This window comes from Cuculus canorus, chromosome 3 (assembly GCF_017976375.1).
Source record: "Cuculus canorus isolate bCucCan1 chromosome 3, bCucCan1.pri, whole genome shotgun sequence".
NCBI lineage: Eukaryota > Metazoa > Chordata > Aves > Cuculiformes > Cuculidae > Cuculus > Cuculus canorus.
Window position 1 is genome coordinate 41,756,965 of NC_071403.1, and position 6,000 is coordinate 41,762,964.

Sequence of the window (6,000 nt, forward strand, 5' to 3'; positions counted from 1 at the left end):
ATCTACCAGTCTTTTAAATGCCTCCACCTCCCTGGGCAGTTCCAGTCCCTGATGACCCTTTCAGTGAAAAATTTCTTCCCTGTGTCCAATCTGAACCTCCCCTGGTGTGGCTTGAGGCCATTCTCTCTTGTCCTATCACCTGCCACTTGGGAGAAGAGGTCAGCTCCTTCCTCTCTACAACCTCCTTTCAGGCAGTTGTAGGCAGGGATAAGGTCTCTCCTCATGCCATTTTCTCCAGGCTAAACAACCCCAGTTCCCTCAGCCGCTCCTCAAATGACATGTTCTCCAGCCCCTTCCCCAGCTTCATCACTCTTCTCTGGACACACTCCAGAGCCTCAACGTCTTTCTTGTAGTGAGAGGCCCAGGACTAAGCACAGGATTCGAGGTGCGGTCTCACCAGTGCCAAATACAGAGGGAGAATAACCTCTCTGGACCTGCTGGCTATGTTGTTTCTGACACAAACAAGACACCATTGGCCTTCTTGGCCCCTTGGGCACACTGCTGCCTCATGTTCAGTTGGCTGTCAACCAACACCCCCAGGTCTTTCTCTGCCAAGCAGCTCTCCAGTCACTCTTCCCCAAGCCTGTAGCACTGCACAGGGCTCTTGTGCCCCCAGTGCAGGACCCAGCATTTGGTTTTGTTGAATCTCATCCCATTGGTCTCAGCCCACTGATCCAGCCTGTTCAGATCCCTTAGGAGCCTCCTCACCCTCAAGCAGATCGACACTTCCTCCCAGGTTAGGGTCACCTGCAAACTTACTAAGGGTTCACTCAATACCTTCATCCAGGTCATTGCTAAAGATACTGAACAAAACTGGCCCCAGCACTGAGGCCTGAAGAACACCACTTGTGACTGGCAGTGGTGTCTCCGCGCAGGCTCATGATCTGCTGATGCTACACGGAACAAGCTCCTGGAGGGGGCTCAGCAGGGTCTCCAGGATGAAGGGAACACCCCTCCCATGGAGGGTGGCTGAGAGACGGGGCTGGTCCAGCCTGGGGAAGAGATGGCAGGAGGGAGTGTGGTATAGCAGACCCCCAACACCCATGGTTGAGAAGACACAGCCAGGCTCTGCACGGTGGGAGGCCGAGGGACTACGTGTGTGAGTTGAAATGAGAGGTTCAGGCTGGGTAGAAGGAAAAGTATTTTCCATGCTGAGGAAAGCTGTATAATGGAGGGGTTTCTTCGGGTGTTTCCCACAACCTAGTTGGTACAGCCCTAAAAAGCCTGGTCTGACCAGGCACCTGTCCCTGTGATACCGAAAATGCCAGCAAATAAACTCGCTCTGAGACTTGTTTTGGAGTTTTAGAGAGCAAGCATACTTAATCAGGCCTGGGCAACATGAGGGAGTGTTCTGCATCAATCATGTGCAGTGAGACAAAAGCTAGTTACAAAATATATTTCCCATTTATATGCATATGTATAAATTTTCCCAGAAATCTTATGCATATTCTATTACTTCCCAAAGACTAATTTCAATGTTATTATGAACTTCACAACAGCCAAATCACTTGCTAATTTGGAGCTCTGGAGCCAGCTCTCTGCCTGACCTTGCATTTGAGATAGGGAAGCACTGCAAACAGAGGTGATCACAGAAGAAAACACATGTGTTCAGCACAGATCATATTTAACACGAGATGTTACCATCTCAAAGAATGAACAGTGCCTGGAAAAACACTGTTTGAAAAAATACATGCAATCAGAGTGACAGTCTGTCTAACTTATGCCTGGATATGAAAAAACTGATGGAGTGTAAGGGCAGCTGTGCTGCACAGGCTGCAGGAGTGCTGTGGGTCGTCTGCCCTTGGCATCTTCCCCACCCAAGGGCAACTCCCTTACCTTAGCCCTTCTGGCTCTCCTTTAGACAAGCATTAGGCTTTTCATTCTCTTCAAAACTTTCCTTCCAGCATATGAGAGTATATGTCAAATCTTGGACAAAGAGGTGATACTCTGGCCTGCATTTTGTGCATATATGTACAAGGAAAGAAAAAAGCTGAGAAATGTAGTCCTGACAGGTGTAAAAAAAAACCCAAATCAACAAAAAAAACCCCAGCAAACAACTGTCTAGTTAAGAAAGCAAGGCATCTTCTAGCTTTTATCTTTTTCTTTTCTCATTAAGAAAATTAATTACGTTACATGCGCTCCTACTGAATTTGCAAAATCCATCACAGTCTATGTTGCCTGTACAACTCCAGTTCATCCCTTTCATGCATTATAACCTAAAGTTAACTACAGACTGCCCACCTCGCCCTCGTATGCACACTGAGCCATGCCTATTTCAGTGCACAGGATAGATTTTCCTACTTTGGAGCAGAACTCTGAAGTAAAATAAGCTATTTTCTTTGTAATCCTTGTGTCATTTCTAGGAAAATTAGAATGGGAAAAGAGGAGAAAGAGCAGGATCATGACTGCTCTTTACAGAATTCTGAAGAAATTTAAGATACTGTTTCCTTTACAAAAAATGTCTGTATGGTGTGTACAACATCGCTTGAATCTGATTTTGTAAAAGTACTGGGGGGGTTGTTTTCACAATGCCAATCTTAAGATGCTGAGGTCTTATTTAGAGAAGCTTACTACAGAAAATTAAGACAGCCAGCAATATATCATAAATATTCTGGGTGTTTCATAATACATAAGATTAAGAAATCAAGTCCTGTTAGACACTGATGAATATCTTTTTTTCAATCTTTGTGTTTCAGAAGTAAAAGCAACCCTGCAGCTCATGGGACTGCTGTTAAAGCAAATTAATGTAAGCACACAGAGAAGCAATGAGTTGGCAGTGAATAGAGAGCAAGCAGTATTAGATATCTGTGCTTAATTCAGCATTGTTCATTCTGCATCTAGTGAAAGAGGTTAGGGACCAACAATAAAAGAAGGAATTATAATGCAAGTGCACAAGCAGTTTTAATTCTCTCTAGCTATATTACTTGATGTTGTAATCTTTACGTTTTATTTATTATAGTGTATAATTTAAATAAAGCGAATAAAGTATTTTTAGTATCTCGTTCCACGTTCAAAAGTGGCATTTAAAAAAAGCCTTCAGCTCTTTGAAAGAGAAGATAGAGTATCATTTTTCTTTTTCAGGGAAACCAGTCACTCTGATTCTTTCGTTGATATAGCAGATGCTACAATCAGCACAATAGCAACTGGGTTAGATGCTTATTATATGCAGGACAGTCTGCTGCTTTAACATCTCTTAAGTGTGAAGGAATTATAGCAGAACATGTTGCAGTTCCTCAGCAAAATAATAGAGCAGCTTCCCATGCCTTCCTAAAAACAGTAACTACTACTTTTAAGTTAATTTACAAACACAACAGAAGACACTTGGTCTCTGTAGCTTTTGGAGGTAAGGGTTTGTGCCATCCAAACTGTTTTTGCTCATTGCTAGCACTTGTGTAGCTGCCAGTATGTAATACCATTGGCCTGAGCAAGTTTAACTGGCACAGTATTAATAACAGCTGTGCCTGCATCAATCTTAGCTTCAATAAGGTTCCCAAAGTTGCTGAAACCAGTGGAAATGCCTGTAGTGAAATTTCAGACTTGCTGCTTCTCGCTCTTTGCCTCAGAGAGACTCAGATACCTCTGCTGAGAACCCCAGTTAGAGTGCCCCCCAGAGAGGTTTATTTATGCTGCTGTTTCTTCTCCTACTGGCTTTAGGCTAGTTGTTTCTTGAAAAATCTGCTGCCTTAAGACAAACTCTTCTTCTTCTATGATGTACAATTTAGGAAAAGCAATAGTTAGCAATTTCATTGGTTTAAACAGCTACGTTTTAGAAAATGTAAAACATGATGCAATTTTTGGTGTATACTTTTCTTTAACTCTTTTATAGCGGGACATGCACAGCCTAAGGAGTAGAAGGATATAGGCAATTTCATAAGTGGAGTAATTGAACATCTGGGTAGCCAAGTGAAGTCTGTCATTCTGTCTACAACGTCAGGTGGTGATTTTTATAGTCTGCTGATTTTGAGATGCACTGCTGCTGCACTAGCACTAGAGAAATGCCACTAATCCAGTTTTCAATATTCTCCTCCACCCTCTCTCCGTTTTTCTGAGTTTATATCTGAATTTTGTGTAGGTGCCATCATGATAAGAACGCTACCAATCTGTTGTTGCACTCAATATGCAAAATTTCTTTCAAGTGCTGATCCAACCAAAGCACTGTCTAACAGAAATAAAGACTGCAGCAACACATCTGAACATAAGCTGTAATGGTTTAGAACCAGCCTGGCCTGATCGACAGCTAAACATGAGCAGTTGCAATCCCAATCCCTCCATGCCTCAGGAAAGGGAAATGAGAAAGAGAGACTTGTGAGTTGGAAAATAAAACAGCTTTCATGTAACAACAAAACCAACAACAATAATAATAATAATAAATAATAATAATATAATATACAAAATTACCCTCCCCCTCAATGACTGTGTTCCTACTGATACTGCAGAGCAGGCATGGGGATAGTTCCCAGCCTGGACTCAGTGGCAGGAGGGAGCTAGACTCTGAAACTGGATTCAGGAACACACAGTTCCGGGATCACAGGAAAAAGACAAATGAGGTCTGGATTGGACGCCAGCCACTGAAGAAGAGGACTTGACCTTTGTGCCCCCCCAGTTTTATACAGAGCATAACATATATGGGCTGGAATACTCTGTTGGTCAGTTTAGGGTCACCTGTCCTGTTTGCTACTAGCTGTAGGTGTGACCCTTTTTTGCCCCTTTCAATTACAGCATTCCACCAACTTGAGGATGGCCTTCAGCTCCACAGTCATAGATGTGACACTGTCCGAAAAACATGCAGTTAACTTCCAGAAAGTGAAGTTAGACAAGGCTTAGCTAAAAAGCTAGAAAACTCATTCCACACTTGCTCATAAGTACATCAAATGTTAAACCTTGTATTGGAGCTACTGTCTGTACAGATTATAATTCTGTAGTCAAAATGGCTGTTTGTTCAACTCTTGCTCCAGTAGACTTCCTGGTTTTAGCTAAATGACACTAAGGTAACTCCCTCTTTACAATGTTCATCCTGCAAAGACTCCACATTAGTCTGGCAGCACAGCTGTGAGTCGTATTATAAAATAAAATATATGAGGGAGAAAATGTCCATTTCCAATGGTAAGCTATTTGACGTTAAAAGAAAACAAGGCATGCAGAAATACTCATGCTGTCTCCTTGTATGTAAGGATTGCTCCATTTTAGAGATTTTGAAGAAGAAAGAAATAAAATAAGGTTTGAAGAAACAGTTGAAGGAGATGCAATAAAATGGCATAATCTATTTTTACTACAATAATATAACTACTCTTAAACTTAATTCTTAGTTACTTTAACTTTAGTTATTCAGCACCACCATTGTGAGTTTTAATGGGTAAAATCTTGAGTGGTTAGAAATTGCTCCTGAAAGAGGTTATCGCTCCTTCTTCCACAAAGTTTACGTAAAGATGGGAATAAGCTTCTAGAAGGCTGCTTTCTGGAAAGGAGATGTATCTCCTTTTTTTCCAGAGATCCATCTGTTGGCATGTCTGCTGGTATCCAGGAAGGTTCCACAACATTGGAAAAGCATGTGAAAATATCTTCCATAATTAAGAGAAAACATGCTACAGCGTAAAAGCATGCATTAAGAAAAGAAGTTTATTGTACCTGAAATTTTAATGTAATAAACCTGCGTTATCAATCCAGACTCTTTATGGACAGTATTTTCAGTCTGTGGACACACAAGACTTCATGTGCCCAGCTATATAATTTATATGCAGCATCTCAAGGTTACCCAATTAATATACGTGCATGAACTTATGTGAAATGTACCCTTTGGCACTGCAGGAGTGGATGTTGCTACTACGTTTGATTGCTGGTCAAGGGACACCCCTTCTAAGTGAGTACTTTTTAATGTGTGATTCTGCTTTGCATTTATGGCAGTAGAAGAATGCAGTGGATACCCTCTGGCCTTGGATTCTGACATGTCAGACACAAACCAAAACAAGAGACAAATTATATTACTGCAGTGTGAAGGCATGA